Source organism: Ornithorhynchus anatinus, chromosome X5, assembly GCF_004115215.2.
Source record: "Ornithorhynchus anatinus isolate Pmale09 chromosome X5, mOrnAna1.pri.v4, whole genome shotgun sequence".
NCBI classification, from domain to species: Eukaryota; Metazoa; Chordata; class Mammalia; order Monotremata; family Ornithorhynchidae; genus Ornithorhynchus; species Ornithorhynchus anatinus.
The window spans coordinates 13,086,561-13,113,947 of record NC_041753.1 but is presented as its reverse complement, the minus strand read 5'-3'; the positions used below and the strand labels follow the sequence as shown (position 1 = coordinate 13,113,947).

Below are 27,387 nucleotides of genomic sequence, written 5' to 3'. Positions count from 1 at the left end.
GTCCACCTGGCTGAGTCATCCAAACTGCCCTTCCGATCTCACCCGACACCAATCCGAATCCCACTGATCCTAATGGAGGATAGGCAGGGCAGAGATTATTGCATTTTCACCTTGCCTCACACCTCAGTGAAGTTCTCGATGAAGCTACCCAAGCAGAAAAGCAACCCCCCTGTGGGCTGTGAATAAGGTGTCGCAAGTCGGGAACGTGAGAGAGGAAAATGGAAAAAGCAACCGTCAGGACTACGGTCCCCAGGAACTTGGTATCTAAGCGGAATTTCCAGTAGTTGGGCGGCCCCTTGGCGCGCGTGACTGAGATGCCTCTTAGCCCAGAAGTCCGAGAAGGCGGTTGAGGACCAGTCCCTACTTCCACCCCTCCCGTCAATCCCGGAGGGACGGTTTGCTCTCCTGGGGGTTTGACCGTGGGGCTGGGAGGTCTTTAACCCCGACGGCCCTGCCTTCGGTGAACGGAGGTCTCCTGTCCGTCTCCACGGGGCCGACCTGGGATCCTCGACGTGGGGACGGGAGCCAGCCTTCCCTGCGGCCTCACCGTGGCGGTAGGTGAGACTGCATCTGGTACGCCCCGGCCTTCAGGGGCTCTCTTCCCTCGGAGAGCCACTTAATGATGATCCACCGTATTTGACCTCTCCATGCCATTAAAAAATTAAAGCTCCATTACCTGATGCCTGTGATTCAGAGATATCTATCGAGTTGATAGCGAAGCATTAGAATTGCCAATTGCCCGTGGCGGTTTAGTCTTCCCTGACTTCCGTAAACATTATCTAGCATCACAGACCGAATAACGTTTGCTAGAATCTAATTTTGAAAAAATCGCGGAAAGTAATGGGGCCCATTTTTTTTTATTCTGTGGAAGCTTACATTGTTTCAGCGGAGGAGAAATTGCCCCGGATCACTGCTACCGGCAAAACTGAAAACGACAGCTGGGAAGTCTCTTGTTTTGCAGAACAAAGATACGAGACTTGGAAGAGTTAGACGTTCGGAAAAGCAAACACGGAAAAACCTTAATTTGAAATCCACAATCAGCATTATTTGGTAGTAATGAAGATCCATCTGTGGGAGTCCAAGTTTGTGTTTGACAAAAAGCTCCTAGCTGATGATAAATGGCGTTAATTCAGCTAAGGAAGCAATTCTCTTATCTTAAATGTTATTTATAGGAAATAAATTCAAGCCTCAGATGTTTTAGCCAATAAGTATCATTAGGATGCAGAGAGCATTCTCATTATGGGCAATTACATGGTGTCACTGCTAATAAAGGACACGGCCAAATGTTCTTAAGAATATGATTAATTTCGGCCTTGATACATCTCATTCTGGAGTGGAATTGGATTATTTGATAGTATCTCCTTACCGAGGAGGAATTTGCAAGCTGACGGAGACGGGCATGAAAAATGAACTACGGTAGAATGACACCGATGGAGGCAGAGGAGTGAAAGAAAAATCAAGAGACCGTCGTCGTCCCGTCCCCCCCCCCCCCCCCCCGCCCCCCAGCAGTGCTAACCATCGGAGAGCGTCTTAAACCTCGTTACCCGGAAGGTGGTAATCGTACATTTGGCCAGGCTCTGGGACCGTGGTGGGAGCGAAACCCGACCTAAAGTGCCAGCGGGAACCTAGTACCTGTCCAGGCCCCCGAAATATGGACTCCTTCCTTGGTTGGATTCCCACGTACTGCAGGGATTCAAGGATAAGACTTGTTCGACTGCAGACCCTTCCAGGGATTGCTGGCACTGTGTTTACTCTCTGTAACCTAGTATTTCCTTTTGGCATGTGTTAAGCACTTACTCTGTGCTAGGCACTGAGGTAGGCAGAAGATGATCGGGTTAGACGGAGCCCGCGTTCCCCAGGGGGCTCGCGGTCTTAGATCCCCGTTTGTGTTTTCCAGATGGGGTAGCTGAGGCACGGGTACCGAGGGACGGAGAAGGCGGGTGACTTGCCCCAGGCCGCGCAGCGGACTGGTGGCGGAGCCGGGATTAGAACCCAGGTCCTTTGACTCCCGGGGCCGTGCTCTTGCCGCTAGACCCTGCTGCTTCTCGTTTAATGTCTTTCACCCCCTCTAGTCTGAAAGCTCCTTGTAGGCGGGGGTCACGTTTACCGCCGCTCTCGCACCGTACTCTCCCGAATCCCGAGGTCAGCATCCCGCCCGCAGTCCGCTCTCGATAAATACCATGGATCGACTCCGTGTCACCCTTGCCCTCGGCTGCAGCGCGGTGCTATTTTCAGGCCGGACCCCCACTTTCCCCCTTAAAGCCGGCAGGCTTTAGACTGCCCTAATTCGAATGACCTCGGGACGAGTGTTTTCTAAATTCCGCTCCTCTAGCCGCAGTACCGCGCTGATCTTCATTTTTCCTTCGGGTTCTGCCTCATTCGTCCTTGCGGGTCTCCCTGCCTTTTTGATTATTAGATTGCAAGCCCCCTGAGGGAGAGGGACCATGTCTAATTACCACCTGTAGTCTAATTACCACCCGTATTTTCTTCCCCAGTGCTTAGCACACATTAGCACTTCAAGAGATGCTATCGCTACTAAATATTACTGCTACCTCTAGCTGAGCCCCCCCGCCCCCCCGGGATTCAGGCTGAGTGGAGACCCGGAAGGCGGAGGGGACTGTGGCTCGAACGATATAACGGGAGGGTGAGTGGAGTGAATGTAACTTTCGCCACATCATCCGGGTGGTTCAGAGGAAGAGGAAGCTGTAGGGGAGAGAGGGGGGAGGAACACGCCTGAAGGCAGAAAGGAAACAGACCCTCCTTGCTGCGAGCACTTCTTCCATCTCTTCCATCTCCCCCGCATCAACTCCGACCCCCCGGTTCTGAGATTGGTGTGACCCCCACCGGCCCGAGGGGAGAGAGGCAGAGGGAGAGAGGGGAGCTACCGTTTCCATTAACCGCCCCCCGCCCCTTACCTTCTGGTGCCGAGCGTGCCGTATTGTGAAAACCTGGGTTGAAAAGGCCCGGGCCTGACTAGCCCTGACTGTGGGAGCAGTGATTCGCGCCCGGACCACCTGGAGTCTACTCGGTGCCTCTTTTAAAAGCTGGACCCACAGTAGGGAAGTAATGCTGGCTTTAATCCGGTAAGAATTAACCCCCTCTCCACCCGAAACTGCTCCGGATTATTTTAACGCTCTTGGGTGGTGCTACCGACGCCCCGCAGGCCGCGAAGCTGAGCTCCGTCATTCTGGATTCTCAGAAGCAAGTTAGTGGCCTGCTGTGGATTAACGTGGCGGCTGTCTGGACGGAGAGGGAAAGGGGGACTCTTAGCGAGGTGAAGGTTGAACGACCAAGATTTGCTGACATCGTCTGTGAGGGTCGAGTGAGAGAAACGAGTCTAGGATAATGCCAAGGCCAAGCTGGAGGTGATGGCGGGACATCCAGGCAGAGATGTCTTGCAGGCAGGAGGAGATGCGAAGCTGCAGAGATGGAGAGAGATCGGGGCTGGAGATGGAGATCGGGGAATCAGCTGCCCAGAGGCGGTGGTTGAAGCCGGGCGGGGGGTGAATGAGTTCTTCGAGGAAGTGGGCGTAGATGGAGAATAGAAGGGGACCCAGAACTCCACCTTGCGGGACATCCACAGCGCGAAAGACACTGAGAATGAGCGGCCAGAGGGATGGGAGGAGAACCGGGGGAGGACGGAGCCGAAGTCGGATGATGTTTGCAGGAAGCCGACGGTGTCGAAGGCAGGTAGGAGATCAAGGAGGATGAGGATGGAGTAGAGGCCATTGCATTTGGCAAGAAGGAGATCATAGGTGACCTTTGAGAGGGCCGTTTCTGTGGAGCGAGGGGGACGGAAGCCGGTTTGGAGGGCATCAAGGAGAGAACTGGAGCAGAGGAACTTTAGACGGCAGGTGTAGACAACTCGCACGAGGGGTTTGGAGAGGAAATGGTAGGTTGAGGTGCTTCATCTTGGCAGTCAGTGAAAAACATTCCGATTCATATCTCTTTTAACCTATCCCCTCGCCTCCCCCCCCCCCCCCCCCCCCCCGGCCCCGAGCTCATACGGGTAAAGTTCTTTCTAACATACCGGTGTGGGTGTTGCACGGCGTAACTCCCTCTGAACTCGGTCACTGTTTCTTTGACAAACAGAAATGAGGGATGGAAATATAAAGTTGAGCATCTCACAGAAGTTCCTGAGCTATGCACCAGCTACTTACATTTCCCAGATTTGTTATTTACTTCTTATGTCCAGTAATCAGATTTACTTGGGTGGCGTCCCATTACAATCCAGAACCGTTTTGTTTTTTTTCCCAGTCTGCACAGAACAGCTATCTGATCTGACTTGGTTCATTTGCGTTATCCACATTAAATCCTAAAACGCCATCCGGCTAAATGGCATTAAAATGCGTGCAGTGTTTTTCGAGTATCACGATATTAATCGCGTCCTCCAGTATGTCCCAGACTTTTAAAATGCAGGGGAAGGAATGGATATTTAAGCTTCTCAGTGATATTCTTAGGGGCAGAATCCACTTTCTAAACTGGAGATGAACACTCATTGTAATCAGGGCCATTGGAGAACGTTCCATTTTCGGCTCTGTAGGATTTTATGCTGAAAATTGCACTGTTGTCGGAGTGAGTCTCTCCGTGCGTGTGTTATGGACTATTATTCCCCCGGAAGGAAGTCGAATGCTTTGGGAATCCCCGTGACTCCTTCAGATCACTAGAGTACCAGTTAGTCAATTCGTCAGTCGGTTAGTCAATCGGTCGTATTTACGGAACCCTTACTGGGTGCAGAGCACTGTACTAAGCGCTTGGGAGAATGCAGTATAACAGACACATCCCCTGCCCATAGTTAGAGGATTCTACACCAACTCTACCGACTCTTTTACACTGTACTCTCTCAAGCTCTTAATACAGTGCTCTGCACACAGCAAGCACTCCTTCAATATGATTGATCGATCGATTGATTTGCCAAAAGATGAGGACTCTGTGCCAGTTTGGGGGAAGTCCCTCAGGGTCACAAGCAAAACCTCTTCATTGCTCCCATTATTCATCCCCCTCCCCCACCCAGCCCCACGGCACTTAAGCAGCGTGGCTTGGTGGAAAAAGCACGGGCTTTGGAGTCAGAGGTCATGAGTTCAAATCCCAGCTCTGCCACTTGTCAGCTGTGTGACTGTGGGCAAGTCACTTCACTTCTCTGTGCCTCAGTTCCCTCATCTGAAAAATGGGGATTAAGACTGTGAGCCCCACGTGGGACAACCTGATTCCCCTGTGTCTACCCCAGCGCTTAGAACAGTGCTCTGCACATAGTAAGCGCTTAACAAATACCAACGTTGTTATTATTATTATTGTTAAGCCCGTGGCGGGCAGGGATCGTCTCTCCTTATTGCCGTACTTATACTTTCCGAGCATTTAGTACGGGGCTCCGCACAGTACGTAAGTGCTCGAGAAATACTACCGAATGAATGTACATATCTGTCATTTTAGTGATTTGTATCAACGCCCGTCTCCCGCCCTAGACTGTAAGCTCGTCGCAGGCAGGGAACGTGTCTCATATTAGTGGATCGTACTCTCCCAAGTGCTTAGTAGAGTGTTCCGCACGCAGTGAGAGCTCAGTAAATACAAATGACTGACTGTCTGACTCTTCACACCTGCCAATCATCCTTTACGTAGGGAGCCTCCGTGCTCCTTCTGTGGAGACAGGTAGCAGGTATTAATCAGAGCACTAGAAGAGCTAGCTATCCGAGGGAGGTATATATTCAGATTCCCAACCGGTGAAACTCCGCGGAGTAAAAGAAAGTCTAGTCTGGTATAAATAATGAGTGTGGATTCTTGTCAAGGAACTGCTAATATAAATAAAGCAGCGCGGCTCAGTGGAAAGAGCCTGGGCTTCGGAGTCAGAGGTCATGAGTTCGACTCCCGGCTCTGCCACTCGTCAGCTGTGTGACTGTGGGCAAGTCACTTCACTTCTCTGTGCCTCAGTGACCTCATCTGTAAAACGGGGATTAACTGTGAGCCTCACGTGGGACAACCCGATTACCCTGTATCTCCCCCAGCGCTCAGAACAGTGCTCTGCACATAGTAAGCGCTTAACAAATGCCAACATTATTATTATTATTATTAAATAAATACTTGGTTCTAATAGGGGAAATGAATAGCATTCTTCAAAGCGCCTACTGAAAAAAAGTGTGTGCGTTGCTTCTGTGGAGATCATTAAAATCTCATGACGAGGGGGTCGACGGGTCAAACACAGAGCCTTAATGTAGATGTGGAGAAAATTGCCTTCCGAATGACATTCGGCGGGGATTTCAGCCTCTAGGAAAGCGGAGGAATTTTTACGTCCCGTTGGCCCCGCGTCGAGAAACATTAAATGGTATGGGGCTTGAGTGCCTTATGGGTCTTGCCGGGGTGAATACTAATTAGCACTTTTAGGTGATTTTTCATCTTCCGAATGCTTTGTAAACATTAATTAATTGAAAAACGTCGCGATGAATTTTGACGTTTTCACTGCTGAAGTATGTCCTGAATCCCTTGGCCTGGTGTCCTAAATCATTTTGATGAAAAAAAAAGACCTGATGAAAATGCATTCCTCTCTTAAAATGCCAGTCAAAATGATTCTTCCTCCTGGATCATTGGAGCGCATAAGGGTTTTCATTAGGATCATTTCAAGGTGAGATAGGAAAATGATAAGATATATGAAAGGTGTGGGTGATAGAAAGATCTTGGGCGGGAGATTGTTCCATTCGTTAATCTTAACCGAGCGTCTGCTGTGTGCAGGACACGCTCTCAGGCTCTTGGGAGAGTACAATAAATCTAAAGGACACGGTCCCTGCCCTCGGGAAGCTTACTTGAGGGAGACATAAATTGTACGCACACAGCAGGAGCGGGGGGGGGGGCGAAACATGGATGCCACTGATAGTAAATGTATGGGGAAAATAAACAGATGAGTAAATAAATCCATCGACAGTATCCACGACTGGTAGGTGTTGCGGCTGAGATGACCTGAGCGAGGGCGGTGGAAATTAGGGGGAAGGGGAAAAGTGGGTTTCCGGGGGGCTCGGAAGAACGGAAGGGCGGAGGTCTGGGGGATTCGACGGGGCAGCGGGTTCCCAATCGGCGTGCCCCAGCTAATAGACCACGGGCCCGGGACTCCAAAGGGCCTGGGTTCTAATACTGACTCCGCCACCTGTCTGCTGTACGACCTTGGGAAAATCACTCAGCTTTTCTGTGCCTCAGTTACTCCGTCTGTAAAACGGAGCTTTAAGACTGCGAGCCCCATGTGGGGCATCGACTCTGTCCAACCTGCTTAGCTCTTATCTACCCCGGCTCTTAGACGGCGTCTGGCACACAGGAAGCCCTTAACAAATACCGTAAAAAAAGGGAGTTCCAGGCAGGGAGAAGGGAGTGAGTAAGAGATCCGAGATGGAAGCGTCAAGAGCTACGTACCTACAGTAAGAAGGCGGGCTTCACTGCGATTAAAGATGCGTTGGGTGGCAGCAGAGGTGGAGGAAGAGGAAGAGGGAAGAGGATGTCATCCACCTCTTTTCTGATTCTCACTGGGGCCGGCTGTGGGAAGCTCCCCCCGGTCCCCACCCCGGGGCACAATCGAGAGGGACCATCTGTCCACCTCGTCCGTGAACCGGGTGACTTTTGGGGGTGTCCAACACCGTGGCATTAGGCCACTTCCACAGGTGGCCGCGGCCAAAAAGCTGCATTGCCAAGCAGTGCTTTCGCTCGAGGGGGCGTGGACGTAGCAGGAGAAACACCGGAGAGTCTCTTTCCTTTCCTCTCCCTTTCTTCTCTTCACGCCCTCCTTCCTCGCTTTTTTCTTTCCTTCCCCTCAGACCCCACCTCCAGTAACCAACCCCCTCGATGCTCCACCCCCAAGCTTCATTCATTCAGCCATTCAATTGTGTTTAGTAAGCGCTTACTGTGTGCAGAGCACTGTATTAGACACTTGGGAAAGTACAATACAACGATAAACAGTGGCATTCTCTACCCACAACCAGCTCACGGTCTAGAGGAGGGGAGACAGACAACAGTACAAATAAATACAATTACGGATCTATACATAAGTGCTGTGCGGCTGGGAGCGGGGCGGGGGAGAGCAAAGGGAGCGAGTCAGAGAGACGCGGAAGGGAGTGGGAGAGGAGGAAAAGTGGGGCTTAGTCTGGGAAGGCCTCTTGGAGGAGGTGGGCCTTCAATAAGGCTCTGAAGGGGAGGAGAGTCATTGTGTGTCGGATTTGAGGAGGGAGGGCGTTCCAGGCCTGAGGCAGGATGTGGGACGAGGGTCGGTGGCGAGACGGGTGAGATCGAGGCACAGGGAGAAGGTTAGCGCTAGAGGAGGGAAGTATGAGGGCTGGGTTGTAGAAGGAGAGAAGCGGGGTGAGGTAGGAGGGGGCTTTAAAACCAGTGGTGTGGAGTTTTCGTTCGATACGGAGGTGGCTAGACAACCGCTGGAGATTTTTGAGGAGGGGGTGTGACAGGTCCTGAACATCTCTGTAGATAGGTGATCCGGCCAGCGGAGTGAAGTACGGACTGCAGTGGGGAGACACAGGAGGTTGGGAGGTCAGCAAGGAGGCTGATGCAGTCATCTAGGAGGGACAGGACGAGCGATTGCATTAACGAGGAAGCAGTTTGGGTGGAGAGGAAAGGACGGATTTTAGCGACGTTGTGAAGGTGGGACCGACGGGATTTGGTGACGGATTGAATGTGTGGGTTGAATGAGAGAGGGGAGTCAAGGCTAACGCCGAGGGTAGGGGCTGGTGAGACGGGCAGGATGGTGGTGCCATCTACAGTGATGGGCAAGCCAGGGAACGGACAGGATCTGGGTGGGAAGATAAGACGTGTTAAGTTTGAAGTGACCGGAGGACGTCCGAGTAGAGATGCCTTGAAGGCCGGAGGCGATGTGAGCCCGGAGAGAGGGAGAGAAATCAGGTTTGCTTCCACGCTGAAGATGAAAAGGAGAAACGAACCCGGAACGGTGATAGCTTAACCTTACCTGCAAATGATATCTCACGAAGCAACAGAGTCTAGTAGATGGAGCGTAAATGTAAGTTTAGGAGAACCGGCTTATCTTCAAAGTTGCAAGGACATAGAGGGGGGAGACGAGAAATTGATTGGAGAAGGCTCCCGGGAAGCCTCATTATGACGTGGGTTTTGCCATCTGTAAAATGGGGACGATAATAATTGCCTCCACTTATCTCCTAGGGATGAGAGGAGGAGAACAAATGTGAAAATGCTTTGGAATGTTTAGGTGAATTTTACCGTTGGCGTTGCCTTCTTTTAGTTTTCGATTTTCTCCCGGTTTTTGCAAGACAGTAGAATAGCCCGACACGTTCCCCACCCCCCCACCAAGTCTTTCTAAGCCACTCTGAATGTCATACTCAGTGGCGGCTTACGGAACGGGTGAGGGTACGGGGGTGTCACCTGCTGAGGAGGTCTCAGAGATATTTGGCGGGGCGGGGGGGGGGGGACGACGACGACTATGTGTCAAACACTGTTCTAAGCACTGAGGTGGATACAAGTCGATCGGATCGGACGCGGCTCCTGTCCCACATGGGGCTCACAGTCTAGGAGGGAGAACAGGCAGTAAGCCTGCCTTTTACGGTTGAGGAAACTGAGGCACAGAGAAGCTGAGTGACTTGCCCAAGGTCACCCAGCAAGCAAGTAGCAGAGCCGGGATTATTATTTTTATTAATAACAATAATGGTGGTATTTGTTAAGCGCTTACTATGTGCCAGGCACCGTACTAAGCACTGTAGTAAATACAAGGTAATCAGGTTGCACGTATTCCCCGTCCCACCTGGGACTCACAGTCTTAATCCCCATTTTACAGATGAGGTAACCGAAGCACGGAGAAGTTAAGTGACTTGGCCAAGGTCACACAGCGGACAGGCGGTGGAGTGGGGACTAGAACCCAGGCCCTTCTGACTCCCAGGCCTGTGCTCTCTCCACTAGGCCCTGAACCCAGGTCCTCCGATTTCCAGATCTGTACATTTTTCCACCGGGCCAAGCTGCCGCTTCTCGTTCTGTGACCCCCAAGACTGCACCCATTCTCCCTACCAGCCATTTCCCTATAACTAGTTACGCGACCCCCGCCCCCCCCCCCCAGCCTCCCCGAGCGCTGTCCAGGAACGCCCTCCCTCCTCACCTCCGCCAAACTAACTCTCTTCCCCTCTTCAAAGCCCTACTGAGAGCTCACCTCCTCCAAGAGGCCTTCCCACACTGAGCTTCCCCTTTTCCCTCTGCTCCCTCTGCTGCCCGTCTACCCCCGCCTTCACCTCCCCTCAGCTAAGCCCCCTTTCCCCCCCCCCATTTCCCTCCGCTCCTCCCCCTCTCCCTTCCCCTCCCCTCAGCACTGTGCTCGTCCCCTCATTTGTATATATTTTTATTACCCTATTTATTTTGTTAATGAGACGTACATCCCCTCGATTCTATTTATCGCTATTGTTTTAATGAGATGTGCATCCCCTCGATTCTATTTATTGCTACTGTTTTTGTCTGTCCGTCTCCCCCGATTAGACTGTGAGCCCGTCAGTGGGCAGGGACTGTCTCTATCTGTTGCCGATTTGTCCATTCCAAGCGCTTAGTACCGTGCTCTGCACATAGTAAGCGCTCAGTAAATACTATTGAGTGAATGAATGAATGAATGAATGAATGAATGAATGAATAATGGGGGCCACGGGCTAGAGAGGGTGGATGGCTCAGCGGGAACCGTCACCACTGTGGCAAAAACAACTCAAGTGCACGCCCTGTGAGCGGTAGGACAGATCTTTTCCCCGTTGGTGATGGGTGTCAGAGAAATGTACTGTATTTTCACGGACAAAAAGGGCGAGAGATTCAGTGTCACACTCACGGATACGATCTCTCTGTCGGCAGTCACCGTCAAACTGAGGAACAGCTCTACTACAAGGAGGATTCAGTCATCTGTAGAGTTTTAAATTTTCTCTCTTCAGTTTGTTCATTTATGTATTTATATATACCCATCCTCAGAATCTGTGGGTATATTGCTGATTTGCTCTGTACATTCAATCGTTGATTTTGTTTACTCCAGTTATAACTCCTCACACGTCTATCCTCCCCGCTGGCGTATAAACTCCGTGTAGGCAGAGAACGTGACGCTTCTTTGTACTTCCTTTAACACGGTGCATTTCAACCAGCGGACACTCAAAAAATACGAGTACTTCTAAGAAGAGGAGCTGTGGGGGAAAGATGAATGAGCTCATTAATATCTGCTACAATTCTCCTGCATGAATTAATAAAATAACGCAGGGGTGAAATCGTCTCCCTTGCGCCCACCCAAATCTCCTGGACAGGTAAGAGGCACTGAGCTCATTACGGGCGGGGAACATGTCTGCTAATTCTGTTGCACTGGGAGAGTACGGCGCCTAGTACTTAGTACGGTGCTCTGCGGATTGTAAGCGCTCAATAAATACGATCGATCGGAAGGTGCCCCCTTCCGGAGGTGCAGGCCCGGGTTCCCATCTGGCCTCCGCCCCCCTTCGCCCCACCGGAACCACCCTCTCAAGGGTCACCAGTGATCTCCCTCTTGCCACATCCAGCGGCCTCTACTTCATCCTAATCCTCCTCGGCCTCTCGGCTACCTGCAACGCGGTCAGCCTCCCCCTTCTCCCGGAAACGTTATCCAACCTTGGCATCGCTGACACTGTCCTCTCCTGGTTCTCTTCCAATCCTCTGGTCGCTCCTTCCCAGTCTCTTTCGGGGGCTCCTCCTCTGCCTCCCACCCCCTTAACCGTGGGAGTCCCTCGGGGTTCAGTTTTGGGCCCCCTCCCGTTCTCCATCTACACTCCCTTGAAGAACTCATTCACTCCCACGGCTTCGACGGGCCACCTCTAGGCCGGTGATTCCCAGATCCACACCTCCAGCCCTGATCTCTCTCCTTCTTGTCTGTCTCGTATTTCCTCCTGCCTTCAGGACATCGCTACTTGGATGGCCCGCTGACACCTCAAACTCAACAGAACTCCTTATCTTCCCACCTGAATTCATTCATTCATTCGATCGTATTTATCGAGCGCTTACTGCGTGCAGGGCACCGCACTAAGCGTTTGGAGAGTACAATTCGGCGACGGATAGAGCCCATCCCTGCCCACCGACGGGCCCACGGTCTAGAAGGGGGAGACGGACAACAAAACAGAACAAGGTGACGGGCATCACTACCATCAAAATAGATGACTAGAACCCGAGAGAGAGGCACATCATTAATAAAATAAATAGAGCGATAAATATGGACGGATATATACAAGTGCTGTGGGGAGGGCGAGGGAAGGAGTCGGGGCGATGGGGAGGGGAGGAGGAGCAGCGGGAAAGGGAGGGCTCGGTCTGGGAAGGCCTCCTGGAGGAGGTGAGCCCTCCACCCGAATCCCCCAAGGCTGTAGACAGCACCACTATCCCCCGGGTCTCCCAAGCTTGTAACCTCGGTTGTTATCCCTAGACTCATCTCTCCCATTCAACCCTTACATTCAGTGCCACCAAATCCTGCCGGTTCAACCTTCACCTCATTAAAATCCACCTTCTCCTCTCCACCCAGACCGCCTCCGCTTAACCCGAGCACTCGATCCTACCCCGTCTTGATTACTGCAGCAGCCCCCTTGCCGACCCTCCTGCCTCCTGCCTTTCCCCGATTCAGTCCGTACTTCACTCTCCTGCCCGGATCGTTCTTCTGCCAAACCACTCAGTCCATGTCTCCCCGCTCCTCGAGAACGTCCAGTGGTCGCCCTTCCACCACCTCTCATCAAACAGAGACTCCTTAGCGTCGGCTCTGGAGCACTGGATCGTCTCGCCCCCTCCCACCTTACCTCCCTGATTTCCTTCTACGGCCTAGTCCGCGCGCTTCACCCCTCTAATGCCGACCTACCCACCGTATCGCAGTCTCGTGTAGCTCACCGCTGTCCCCCTTGCCCATGTCCCGTTTCTGGTCTGGAACGCCCTCCCTCTTCTCAGCTGACAAATGGTCACCCTCCCCACGTTCAAAACCTTATTAAAAGCACATCTCCTCCAAGAGTCCTTCCCCAACTGAGCCCTGATCTCCTCCTGTCCCACTCCCATCGGTGCACCCCTTCTTACCCCACAGCCCATATCTTATTCATTTATTTCTCTCAATGAGTCCTTCGCACAGAAGAAGAGCTCGATAAAAAATATGATTGACTGATTGATTTCTTTCTCTCCATCTCTGCTCGACTCCCTTTCTATGGCAAGGCCTCCGTTGAGGTTTGGTGGCTGAATGGAGGGTAAAGACAAAGGGCTGTGGCAGGGAGAGGGTAGAGCTGAGTTGTCGAACTGCTTCGTACGCAGACACATCAGTCCCCTGCTCCTTACGGTGACCTCCCACCACAAAAAAAAAAAGATCACATCATGGGAAGGTGGAACCGAGGAGCCGACAGACGGTCGGTTTACGGATTCTCTCCGGGTGACTTCGAGTCCGCGTCTGGGTTGGACTGGTCTAGACTTGGCTCCCCCCTTTCCCTCCCGCAGGCCGGACCCAATCCCCGTAATAATAATAATGATCACCCTGGTGTTTGTTTAGCGCTTACCAGGTGCCAAGCACCTAGTTCTCAGCGCTGGGGTAGATACGCGGTAATCGGGTCGTCCCCCGTGGGGCTCGCGGTCTCAATCCCCATTTTACAGGTGAGGTAACTGAGGCACAGAGAAGTTAAGTGACTTGCCCAAAGTCACCCAGCTGGTAAGTGGCGGAGCCGGGATTAGAACCCGCCACCTCTGACTCCCAAGCCCGGGCTCTTTCCACTGAGCCACGCCATCACTATTGTCACTGTCCAGGCGGGTCATCCCTCCCCTTCCCCTTCCCCTGCCTCCCCGTTGCCGCGTCGCTCAGGAAAGCGGTCACCCTCACCCTGGAGGTGGGCACAGAAGCCAAAGAGATGTATTCTGTAATTTTCTCATTTATATTAATGTCCGTCTCCCCCCTCTAGACTGGAAGCCCGTTGTGGGCAGGGAACGTGTCCGTTGACTGTTACGGTGCACTCTCCCAAGCTCTGCACGCAGTGAGCGCTCAGTAAATATGACTGAAGGAGTATTTGCGTGCTAAGGGTTCTGTGAAGTTTCTGTGAAGTCCTTACGTAAGCGTACGATATTAGTTCAGTAAAAATGTAGCGTTCAGAATACATAGCTGTCCTTCGCACCTGAAGGAGACGCCGCTGGTTATGAAATTCACTTACGTGCGGCCCAAGAAGGCCGACGTGGGACCCGCAGCCCCAGTCGGGGCTCTGTTCGCCCCGGACTAATGGATTTTTGCGGGGCTCCCCACGTGACGCCTGACATCGTTCAGCACCCCGTGTATGACGGCATTAGAACCGCCTTCCCGGTTTAATTGGTTAGCGCTCTGCTCGGAGCCTTCCCCTGTCCTGTGCCGGCCCCCGCAAACCAACTTGTTCATATCCACCACCCAGCCCGTATGTATGGGTCTGTGTGTGTGTGTGTGTGTGTGTTGGGGGGTGGGGGCCGGTCACTCACGCTTGCATATCCCAGGCCGTGCTCCCATTAATAATCGCCATTCCCCCTTCGTCGAAGGGGCCATTGTCACCGGCTAATGGGGCTATTAGCGTCTCGGCCCTGGGACCAGTGCCTCCTCCCGCCGCGGCTGGGGTGCGACTGTGGGCAAGCCACTTAACTTCTCCGCGCCTCAGTGACCTCATCTGTAAAATGGGGATTAACTGTGAGCCTCGCGTGGGACAACCTGATTACCCGGTAATAATGTCGGTATTTGTTAAGCGCTCACTATGTGCAGAGCACCGTTCTAAGCGCTGGGGGAGATACAGGGTCATCAGGTTGTCCCACGGGAGGCTCACAGTTAGTCCCCCATTTTACAGATGAGGTCACTGGGGCACAGAGAAGTTAAGTGACTTGCCCACAGTCACACAGCTGACAAGTGGCAGAGCCGGGATTCGAACTCATGACCTCTGACTCCCAAGCCCGCGCTCTTTCCACTGAGCCACGCTGCTTCTCTGTACCTCCCCCAGCGCGGAGAGCAGTGCTCTGCACATAGTAAGCGCTTAATAATAATGATAATAATGATAATGATGTTGGTATTGGTTAAGCGCTTACTATGTGCAGAGCACTGTTCTAAGCTCTGGGGGAGATACAGGGTGATCAGGTTGTCCCACGTGAGGCTCACAGTCTTCATCCCCATTTGACAGACGAGGGAACTGAGGCCCAGAGAAGCGAAGCGACTCGCCCAAAGTCCCACAGCTGACAGGTGGCCGAGCCGGGATTCGAACCCATGGCCTCCGACTCCCAAGCCCGGGTGCTTTCCGCTGAGCCGTGCTGCTTCTCCAGCTTAACGAATACCAGCATTATTATTCTTATTATTACTACTATTATTGTTACCCAGACGAATCCCCCCCACAACCAAGGGTTTTGAGGGGAGGGGATGTCAGCCTGTCAAGCCAGTCAGTCGGTCACATTTATTGAGCCCTTCCTGTGTGCAGAGCCCTGTACTAAGCGCTCGGGAGAGTACACTATAACCATAAAGGGACACAGTCCCCGACCGCCACGAGCTGACGGTCTCGAGGGGGAGGGGGGGAAGGGGAGGGGAAGGCAAGAGAAGGGTTGATCTTCGGCCTCCGTTCCTTCCCCTGCGGGGCCGGAGGCCCCCTCTCCCTTCCCTGACTTACCGAAGCTGAGCCGGGGGGCTTCTGAGCTGCGTCGATCCGGGCCGCCGTTCCCCCGAACGAGTGACAGCTACGGGGAAGGGAGGAGGGAATTCTGCCGCGGGAGGTGGGCGGTCGGGGCCGGGGGGGGGGGGGGGGGGCGAAGCATCCCGGCAACAACCCTTCCTTGACCCGGATGCCTCTGTCGCTGCTGCTCGACAGAGCTTCCCCGAAGGCGCGGATCCTAGGACCGCGTAAAACTGGGGGAGCGGGGCGGCGGCGGATAGCCGCAGCTGCGGTCAACGATGGCCCGCCGTAGTCGCTCCCCACATGGGGCCGTGTGGCCGAATTTGGGCTGAGGTGTAAGGCGCCCGTGGACCGTAAAGTCTCCCGAGCTAGGTTGACTGTAGGATGTGAGCTCACCGTGGGCAAGGGAACGTGTCTGTCAATTCGGCCGTGATCTCCCAAGCGCTAATTACCGTGCTCCGCACACGGCGAGGGTTCAGTGAATACCACTCATCGGCCGACTGACCGACTGACTGCTCGGCGTGTGTGTTTTCGATGGTTTTGAAGTGAGGAAGGGGTGACGTTTCGAAAAGCAAATGGGAAAGACATCCGTGGCGGGCGAATGGAATACGCCAGTGGCTTCGCGGCGGAAACTTACGCTCACCGTTTACTTGGGTAGAAGAGCCCAGGTCGGAGAGCCCCTCTAGACCGTGAGCCCCCGGCGGGCCGGGACCGCGTCTGCCGACTCTACCGATGGCTTACTGCAGCGCTCGGTACACGGTAAGGGTTCGGTAAATAGCGCCGATCGATCGATCAGAAGAGTAGTGAGGTAGAGACGAGCAATCACGAGGGCACTGTGTTTACTGAAAAGTCCGCAAAGACTGGGGTCGTGTTATACTTCCTCACGTTCCCCAAATGCGGTGCTTTTCACTCAGACTAATGCTGCCGTTGAACTTTCATCGGACGAACGGAAAAACGGGGGCCACCGAAGGCCTTCTGAGGAGCGTCACGAGCCGAGCAGCGCTCAAACAAGATTATCGTCGCCGCCGAATGAAGAAGAGAAAATGAAGGCAGCGAGCGGAAGGTGACGATGCTAAAGGCGATGGATGAAACCTCCTCTCCCCTATGTTTGGGCATCGAGTCGCCACACAACTGTAGGCTCCGCAGTAGTCTTGAAAGCAGGTGTACCTGGGATCGGAGAGTACACCTGTGCGGGATTTTCCAGGGCACGCTCCCGGGCCTCTGTAAAATTTCACCCACTGCGTGTGTACGCGTGTCCCGTCTGCTAGTCGCTGCACTCAGAGAGCCCCGTTTCTGGCTCACTCTTTGGCAGTAACTGCACATTCCAAGCGCTTAGTACAGTGCTCCGCGCACAGTAAGCGCTCAATAAATACCGTCGAAAAATACTATTGAATAACTGGGCGCAAGCCTGATTGTGGCTGGAGAATCCGAGACGGGAACAGAAAGGGACTCACCTTACCGGCTCCTCCCCCCTCCCCGCAAGACGACGTGCTAACTGTGCTCCCTTAGAAGAAAAGGGGAGGAATGAGCTGCAAACTATGGACTAAACTCCTGCCTCTTTCGTAAAGGTCCAGGAGCAGAGGATGGGAGCGCCATTCTGTGGTTTGGCTTCCTTCCCAACTTCAACACCGACTACTGCTGTCTTTATAGCAAAGTTGGGCAGGAATGCTGTGTCAGAGGTGCCGAGGTGACATTTCTCGGCCAAAAGGTGCACCGGGAAAAAAAAAAAAAAAAGTCCTTATTACGTCTCGTCACCCGAAGAGGCCGGGGAACAGAGGAAAAGAGGAAAGAGGAGATTTTAAAGGGAAGGTTTTTTATTCCCCAAAGGGTCGGGGATAGGAGAGTCGGGGACTGTTGCGAGTTGGTCTCGGGGAAATAAAAAAAAGCTCAATGAGACACACACACACACAAAAAAAAACCTCGAGGGGAGAATCTGGGCAAGGCAGAAGAGATCTAAAGAAAAGAGGAAAGAGGAGATTTTAAAAGGGAAGGTCTTTTCCCCACGGGGGTGGGGATAGGAGAGTCTGGGGAAACGGCCGTTGCGAGTCGGTCTGGGGGAATAAAAAAAAAATCTCAACGAGACCACAGATAAAGCTCGAGGGGAGAAGCCGGGCAAGACAGAAGCGATCTAGGGAAAAGAGGAACGGGGAGATTTTAAAAGGGAAGGTTTTTTTCCCACAGGGGTGGGGATAGGGGAGTCGGGGAAGACGGCCGTTGCGGGTCGGGAATAGAAAATCGCAACGAGACCAGATACAAAGCTCGAGGAGAGAATCCGGGCAAGACAGAAGTGATCGGGAGGAAAGAGGAGATGTTAAAAGGGAAGGTCTTTCCCCCCAAAGGAGTGGGGATAGGAGAGTGGGGGAAACGGCTGTGGCGAGTCGGTCCGGGGCGGGGGGGGGGGGGGATAAGAAAATCTCAACGAGACCGAAACAAAAAATAAAGCTCGAGGGGAGACTTTGGGCAAGGCAGAAGGAGATCTGGAGGAAAGAGGAGATTTTAAGGGGAAGCGGCCGTTCGTTCGTTCGTTAGTTCGTTCATCCGATCGTATTCAGGGAGCGCTTAGTGTGTGCGCGGCACTGGACCGAGCGCTTGGGGAGGACCGTTCGGGCGAGGAAGAGAGACGGATCCCTGCCCGACGGCGGGGGGGGGGGGGGGGAGGGATGCTCTTGGGGAATCGAGGCCGAGCCGGGGGCAGAGATGTAGAGTGCGGGGCGAGGAGGGGGAGGGGGAAGCGGGGATAAGGCGGAGTTCGGGGAGCGGGGGAGGCGGGGAGAAGGGAGGCGGGGCTCCTCGTCGTCGTCGTCCTCCTCCTCCTCCTCCTCCTCCTCCTCCACCGGCCGAGCGCCGCCCCGAGCCCCGGGAGCTCAGCCCGCTGCAGCGGCGCCGGCTGCCGCCGCCCCGACCCGCGTCCGCAGCCTCGCGGCCTCCGCGGCCGCCCGCACCCCGGCACCTGCGGCCGCGCCGGCCCCGCTCCGGGCTCCTCCGCAGGTAAGGCGGCCCCCGGGCGGGGGGAGGCGAGGGCGGGGGAGGATGCCGACATCATCCGGGCGCCCGGGCCGGTGCGTCTCCCTCCCTCCCCCGCCGGCCCCGGCCGACGGGGGGCACGGTCGCCTCCGGTCCCCGTTTTCCGGAGGCCAGTCGACGCCGGCCGGTCGCTCCGAGGCAGTTTGGCAAAGTTTGCGCGCCGCCCGGCCCGAGCCCGGCCCCGCTCCTCTTTCGACCGAAAGCTCGGGAGGAGCCGAAGATGGTTCGGTCCGTTTAGGACGGCGGGTCGGAGCCCCTCGGACGGGGAGGGAGCCCTCGGCGGATCGCTCCCTCCGCCCGGGTCTCCCCGTCCCCGTCCCCTCCGTCGTCCCTCCCGAGCGCGTCCCGGCTGCGCCGAGCGCTCGGAAAGTCCGGCGACGGAGGGAGACCGTCCCTCCCCGGCCGCGGGCTCCCGGATTTCCTCCGGTCCCGAGGATGGAGACCCCCGAAACTCTTCTCGAGGCTTTCGATTTGCCCCTCGAGGTAAACGGTGGATTCCCCCGTCCCGGGAAGATGCGGCCGGTCCTCGACTCCGTCCGTCGGCGACTGGGGTCGTCATCAAATATTCAACGGCTCTTGACAACCGTCTCTTTTCCAAGCGCCCTCAAAGAGCAGGAGACGTTTCCGTTTAGCGGTGGGGCCCGTTTGAAAGACGCCCCGACGGGTTGCCCCGGGCTAGGAGGATGAGATTTCCCGGCCCGAACCTCCGCCGTTCGATGGGAACGCTCCCCGAAACGGTTTCCGGTCGATATTCTTGGCGGTCGGGCCGATCCTGGCCCGACTCCCGCGGCCGCCTCCCGGGCGACCGACCCGAGCCCTTCGGCGAATCCGGCCTCCGTCGGGCGAGGGGATGCCGACGGCTCCGCTGAAACTATCTACGAGGCGGCGTCCGTCCGTCCGTCCGTCCGTCCCCCCCCCCGCCCCCAGGCCCCCGGATGATGTGAGATCGCCTCCGGTCCTCGGGCCGGAGAGCCCGGCTTCCCCTCTTCCCGGCTCGCCGGTCGGTACCGGGTTCTGGGGAGAGCCTCGCCGGTCGCCTTACCCCCCGCCGTCCCGGACGGTCTGGTTTTGAGTTTCCATCTGTAGGGGATCGGAATTATCCCCCGCTGAAAGACGGGGGGAGGGGAAATCTGCAGCGTCCGCGTCAGGCGGGTACTTGGGGGATTCTCGTTTTCCCGGACCGTTTTCCCCAACGCGGGCGTTTCGAGCCCTGGCGGTAGAATCGCGCTCCTCTCTCCGTAGGGGGACACGAAACGCCTCCGTTTAGCGACTTGGGCATCCGGGGTGAAAGCCCGCGTAGGAGAAGTGGAGGACTGTTGGCCTCCGATGAACGGTGCCGTTTCCTTTGTCGTAGTTGTTGGCTCGAACCTCCGAATCAGATCGTCGCTCCCATCCCTAAGGTATTACGGTAACCTCTTTTTGGGTTGGGTGGGGGCGACTCTAGAGACGCTAGACGCCGACAACTTTTGAGACGCGCGTGCCTCCGTGAAGGAATACAGGTTCTCCGTCACCGACTGCGCGGTTTTACGGAGCCGTTATTAATGCCTTCCTGCTTGGAGTCCGGAAGAGACGATCTCTGGTTCGTGAGGTTTGGCAAGATAAGCCAGGAGCAGGACAGAAGGGCATTCGACTGACAGATTTAGACTCACACTGATCAAGGTGGGCTTGCGACACCCTGAGGGATTAAAAAGGTAACATTTTTCAAAAGCGGGTTTTGTCCTCTCTCTTTAACCTCCGCTTTCGGGTTTTTGAGGAGGTTGGAGGGAGTGATAAGTCCGGGTGAAGGAGATCCCGTAGTAGAATTCTACCTTCGGGGAGTTCCGCGATATCAGATATTACGATCGGAGCCTGCCGCTGGGAACTCCGCCGTCGGTGGTACCTTCTTTGAATACGAAGGCCAACTATACGCACGCATACACACGCGCGCACGCGGGCGGTTGCGTGGTTCTATTCGGTTTACATTTGGAAAATAACCCTTAACTGCCTCGAGGGCCAGGGCTGGCTTCTAGGTGGTGAGCAGAGTCGGTCGTCACCTCGGAGCTTCCCGAAACGGCACCCGTTTATTTGGCTTCTCGCAAAGGTGGCAGTCACGCAGCTTCTCTCAGAGATGGCGGTGCCCTGGCTCTTCCCGAAGATGACCCCAGGGCAGAGGCGATCCATCGGGGGCGTGTACAAAAATCGGGGTCTCGGATTCCGGCTGCCCGAGGCACCCGCGGCGAAGCTCTCTCGGCAAAATGCCGCACCCGAGCCCGTCGCTGGGTAGGGATTGTCTCTATCTGTTGCCCGGTTGTCCATTCCAAGCGCTTGGTACAGTGCTCTGCCCAGAGTAAGCGCTCAATAAGTGCCGGTGAGTGACTGAATGAATTACGTGATGTTGCGTATGGGCACACAGAGAGTCGTGATAGCCGGCGCACGGAGTCTCACGCGTGCGCGGCATGATACGACGGTGTTGCGTTCCCCCCCCCTCTGGCCCGTAAGCTCACTGGGGGGCGGGGAATGCGGCCGTCGATTGTCGCGTTCATTCGGTCGTATTTACCGAGCGCTCACTGTGCGCAGAGCACCGTGCTGAGCGCCCGGAGAGTACGATTCAGCGACAGACAGAGACAATCCCTGCCCACACCGGGCTTACAGTCGAGGAGGGGAGAGACGGACAGCCAAGCAAGTGAACAGGCATCAGTGGCGTCGATATAAATAGATAGAATTCTGGGTACGTATACGCGTCGAAACGAGTAAAGGGGCATTGATATAAATAGAATTATAGATACGGACATATCTAGAGAAGCGCTGCGGGGCGGGGAGCGGGGGGTGGGGCAGAGGGAGCGGGTCGGGGCGCTGGGGAGGGGAAGGGGAGCGGAGGAAGAGGGGGGCTTAGTCTCTCCCAAGCGCTTAGTACAGCGCTCCGCGCGCGGTAAGCGCTCACCAAATCCGGCGGACCCGCCGACCGGACGCGGAAGGACGTCCCCGCTTCAGTGCGGTCTAGAGGAGAGGGCGCAGGCCCGGGAAGCGGAGGACCAGGGCTCTCACCCCAGCTCCGCCACTTGCCTGCTCCGTGACCCTGGGCAAGTCGCTTCCCGTCTACGTGCCTCCGTTCCCTCCTCCGTAGAAGGGGGACTAGATCCTACTCCCTCCGCCGCGAGCACGGTGCGGGGCGGGAGCTGTGTCCGACCTAATTATCTCCTATCGATCCCCGGGCTCAGTACAGGGCTTGGCCCCTAGTAAGCAATGAATAAATACCCTAATTATATGCTCCCTCCCCCCCCCCCCCCCCCCGCCCCGGGCAGCTGCGCGCCTGAGGCCGACCCTGCCTGAGTTTCCGCTGTTGCCACGGGCTGATTCTTTGCGGGGGTAGCCGCGGTAGCCATCGCCGCCGCTTCTGCGCGGCTCAGCGGCAAGAGCCCGGGCTTGGGCGTCAGAGGGCGAGGGTTCAAATCCCGGCTCCGCCGCTTGTCAGCTGTGTGACTTCGGGCGGGTCACTTCACTTCTCCGGGCCTCGGTTCCCTCACCTGGAAAATGGGGATTCAGACTGCGAGCCCCACGTGGGACGACCCGATCACCTCGCATCCTCTCCGGCGCTCAGAACGGTGGCTCTGCACATAGTGAGCGCTTAGCAAATGCCATCGTCGTTATTATCATTATTGTTCCCACTGGAGCGTGAGGGCTCAGTACAGTGACCGGCACCCAGTGGGCGCTCCGTGACTATTCATGTGACCGCTCAACGTCCCTGCAGCTGAATTGGCCCTCGCGAGCGTGGATACAAATTTCCAGGGCTGGAATCTCTATTTCCATCCTTGCCAGAGATTCCTACTCATAAACCCCGGGGCCAGTTTCGGCGTGGCTGCTGGCCATGATTACTACTGGGCGCCGTTTGCCAGGTGGCCACCTCCCACGAGGCAGAGCTGCCGTGGGCAGACCTTCCTAACGTTATCCTATACGCACGCACATGCGGGCTCCCTGAATTTTTTTTTTTCAGCCTGCCACGCTGGGTTTGCCGCCCGCAGAAATAGCCCCGGGCATCGGGGTGGGGTTTTTTTCCCCTGGGGATCGAGCCAATCGAAGAACAGTTGCTACCCTGAAGGAAAATCAAAACGCTACGCTTTATCGTTCATATTAATGGGAGGGACGGAGAGGCGGTAGGGGATATTAAACGGGGAGATTAGATGAGATTACCGTACCCCCATCTCGTCTCTCCGTCGCCCCCCTCGCTCAGCCCCCTCCTCCCTTGCGTGGAGATCCCTCCCCCTTCATATCTGGCGGCCCGCTCGTCCCCGTCTCCAGAGGGCTACCCAAGTCTCTCCTCCTCCCAGTCAGTCGACCCGTCAGTCGGTTGCACGGACTGAGCGCTCACCGTGTGCAGGACGCCGAACCGAGGGCTCGGGAGGGTAAAACCGAACGACCTAACGGGGCGCACTCCCTGCCCGCGGTCATTTGACATTCTAGAGTGGGAGATGGGCATTAATGTAAATAAATCACGGATCTGTACGTAGGGGCCGGGGGCGGTAAATAAAGGCGGCGAGTCAGGGCGGCCCAGAAGGGAGTGGGAAAAGAGGAAGTGGGGGCTTAGTCGAGGAAGGCCTCTTGGAGGAGGTGCGCCTTCACGGGAAGGCTTTGAAGGTGGGGAGCGTGACCGTCCGTCGGATGCGAAAAGGGAGGGGGTTCCGGGCCAGAGGCGGGACGTGGGCGAGAGGTGGGCGCCGAGCCAGACGAGATGGGGGCACGCTGAGTAGGTTGGCGATTAGAGGAGCGAAGTGTGCGGGCCGGGTGGTGGTAGGAGAGTGGCGAGGTGGGGTGAGAGGGGGCAAGGTGATCGAAGCCTTCCGTGACTAACCTCTCATTGCCCCATCCTGTTTGCCCCCCCCCCCCGGTGTCACCCGTGAACTCGGGTCTCTGCTGCTCACTCCACCTCAGCCCCACGGCGCTTAGAATAATAAGAGTGATGGTGTTTGTTAAGCGCTTACTGCGTGCTAAGCGCTGGGTGTGAGAAGCAGCACGGCCGAGCGGATAGAGCAGGGGCCCGGGAGTCAGAAGGTCGTGGGCTCTAATCCCGGCTCCGCCACTCGCCCGCTGCGGGACCCTGGACTCGTCACCCGACTCCTCTGTGCCTCGGTTACCTCAGTCGCGAAACGGGGCCGAGACCGGGAACCCCGCGCGGGGACAGGGACCGCGTCCAGCCCGGTTTGCTCGCGTCCACCCCGGCGCTTAGTACTTAGGAAGGAGCGACCTTGGGGGTTTTGAGGAACGGGGAGACCTGTGCGGTACGTTTTGGAAAAACCACCCGGGCAGCAGAAGGAAGCACGGACCGGAGGGGGGAGACAGTGGAGACCGGCAAAGAGTCCGATGCAGTAGTCGAGAAAGCGACGAGGGTCTGGATCAGCGCGGTGGCCGTTTGGATGGAGAAGCAGGGACAGGTTCTAGAAATGGCGGGGGGGGGGGAGAACTAATACGACTGGGGAAAACGCTGGATGTGGGGGCTGAAAGAGAAGGGGACGTCGAGCGTGACGCCCATCGCCGAGTGCGTTCCTTTTACCTCTCCGGAGGAATGTTCCGGAGACCGCGCTCACTTAGGCTAGGCTTTCAGAATCACGGCAGAGAAAAAACCTAAAGCACTATTCCATTAGGAATCCCCAGAAAAGACTTTCTGAGGATTCCTAATGGCTATTTTCTGGGGCGTTTTAATGGAATAGCGCTTTCGTTTTTTCAAGATTTTATTCAAGAGGAGTCTAAAAGCTTTGGATTCTGTAGGTACCCAAAACATGGCAGTAACTCGTTATTAAAAAAAAACCACCCGAAAGCCAATCAGAAAACCTAAACCTCCGAGGCACTTTCTACTTTTCTTTTTCGTCCCCTTGCACTTTAAAATGGAGAAGTCAGCGGGACACCCGAGGAAAAATAATAATAAAGCAATTAATGGGAGCTGGAAGCCCCTTCCGAAGGTCAACTGAATGACGGCCAAGAGACCTCGTGTCTCTGAATTCTTTCTCATCAGGTACCAGCGAAATTCGAGTTTCAGCTAAAGCTGGTAAAATTGGGTTTCGGACTCCCTTCGAATTGAATCCGAAAGCAATTTGACGGGTGATAGTTTAAAAGGCAAGAAGTGGGCCCACGGGCCCGGGGAGCGTTTTTGCGATTTGGGGCAGGTTAAGTGGATTCGACTTGGATCGATCAGTCCGTCAGCAGTGGTATTTTTGGAGCACCTGCTGCGTCCAGGGCACTGTGGTACGTGCTTAGGAGAATTAGAAGAGTAGTTAACACGGGGGAAGTGCTCAAGTAGTAGCGTGTGCCATACGGCGGGTAGCGGAGTATGCAATAGGATGGGCACAGAAGTGCAGCGTGAAGTAATGTGTGCAGAAATGCCGAGATGAGGTCGGGGGGATGTGACAAAGTGGTACATTTGAGTATATATGACGGTAGCATTTATTTATTTAAGTCAGTGCCTGTCTCCCAGAGAAGCAGCGTGGCTCAGTGGAAAGAGCACGGGCTTTGGAGTCAGGGCTCATGAGTTCGAATCCCAGCTCTGCCACTTGTCGGCTGTGTGACTGTGGGCAAGTCACTTAACTTCTCTGTGCCTCGGTTCCCTCATCTGTAAAATGGGGATTAAGACCGTGAGCCCCACGTGGGACAACCCGATTCCCCTATGTCTACCCCAGCGCTTAGAACAGTGCTCGGCACATAGTAAGCGCTTAACAAATACCAAAAAAAAAAAAAAGCTTAGACTGGAAACTCCTTGGGGGCAGGAAATGCGGCCACCGACCCTGTTCTGTTGCACTCTCCCAAGCGTTTAGTACAGTGCTCTCAAGACAGTGAGCGCTCAATAAATGTAATAATAATCATGTCGGTATTTGTTAAGCGCTTACTATGTGCGGAGCACTCTTCTAAGCGCTGGGGTAGGTAGGTACGGGTAATCAGGTTGTCCCCCGTGGGGCTCACAGTCTTCATCCCCATTTTACAGATGAGGTAACTGAGGCACAGAGAAGTTAAGTGACTCGCCCACAGTCACACAGCTGACGAGGGGCAGAGCCGGGATTCGAACCCACGACCTCGGACTCCCACGCCCGGGCTCTTTCCCCTGAGCCACGCTGCTTCTCTAAATACGATCGATTGATTAGTAACGAATCACGGGAAGCAGCGTGGCTCAGGGGAAAGAGCCCGGGCTTGGGAGCCAGAGGCGGTGGGTTCGAATGCCGGCTCTGCCCCTCGTCAGCTGTGTGACTGTGGGCGAGTCACTTCACTTCTCTGTGCCTCAGTTCCCTCGTCTGTAAAATGGGGATTAACTGTGAGCCGCACGCGGGACGACCTGATGTCCCCGTTTCTCTCCCAGCGCTTAGAACAGTGCTCCGCACACAGTGAGCGCTTAACAAATACCGACATTAATGAAACTTGGGCCATCCGTTAGTATTTGCTGTGTTCCATTTTTTTTTTTTTTTAATTTCCACACAGAGGATAGCAAGAATAGTGTATACGTGCAGTTCTTGTGGAGAAAGACATCTTCTGTCGCGCGCGACATCTCTTCGATGAATATTTCTTCCAGCCAGATTTGCGAACCCTCGAGGGCAGGGATCACGTCTACTAACTCGGTTGTACTTTCCCAAGCACTGTAGACCAGTGGCCCGCACAGAGTAGGTGCTCAGTAAGTACCACTGATTTACTGATCTTTGCCAAGATCACTACTGTGAACACGACACACGTCTCCAAGGAAGGGAAGAATCGTCGCTTTTTCAGGCCCGGCTTCCTGCTCGGGATTCCGCTCCCAAGAGAAATGCTCCCAAAGGCGTGAACCCCCTCATGGTCTGTGGGCAATGTGTAACGCGTTCTCTGGGGAACGTCAACTGGATGAAGGGAAAATAATTCACCCTGACACAATGGTTCGCTGCTGGGACAATCACCTGGCCAAGAGTTGGTTCTCCTAAGCTTCACTGCTCTAGGACAAACCGTAATAACAAATACCACACGCTTTGCCCGAGCGTCACTTGAGTGAGTAGCGCTAAGACGTGAGGGTTCGAATGTTTAATTTTGAATTAAGCTGCTTCCCCGTTGAGAAGCTGCGGAACTGCCAGAAGAAGAGGTATGTTGTAAGGAATTCTCAGGGAGCCGATCAGGCAGTAGCAATCCTGAAGTCTGATTTCCCTCTCGACTGGTTTGGCTTCATACCCATTTAGATAGATAAAAGAGGTAAGAGAGAAACGGTTATAAACTCTTCTCTGGAAGAAGTGCACGAGAGGCTTGGGAGTCAGAGGTCGTGGGTTCGAGCCCCGGCTCTGCCCCTTGTCAGCTGGGTGACTGTGGGCCAGTCACTTCACTCTTCTCTGGGCCTCAGTTACCTCACCTGTGAAATGGGGATTAACCGCGAGCCTCACGGGGGACAACCTGATTACCCTGTGTCTACCCCAGCGCCTAGAACAGCGCTGCGCACATGGTAAGCGCTTAACAGATACCGACATTAGGATTAATATTATAAGAAGAGAGTAGCCGCCCCTTCTCGTTCGCCGGCCCCTGGGACGGTAACCTGACGACCCCCGGCCCTCTACCGAGCACGTCTCTCCGTGAGACGTGTCCTGTAAGCGTACGTCTTGTTCGCGCTGGTCTTTCTCGGCCGCGCCCCGGACTCCTTCCCGTAGTCCTTCTGCAGTGGCATCGGTCACTTCCTCCCCACGTGGGGGCTCCTTGAGGCGGGGAAGAGTGTGTTGTCCCATCCCATTCCATGTGATAGCGTATGGAAGTCCATTTAGATATCTCCGCAGAGGCCCCCGATCTGCCCCCTCCCCACCCCCAA

The 27,387-nt window shown here is 55.0% G+C and overlaps 1 protein-coding gene across 1 annotated transcript in view; it reads left to right on the top strand.

The window, feature by feature from the left end:
* Positions 1 to 27,387, top strand: part of FRMPD1 (FERM and PDZ domain containing 1) — a 215,217-nt gene that overhangs the window by 58,427 nt on the left and 129,403 nt on the right. The gene's annotated exons all lie outside the window — the stretch shown is intronic.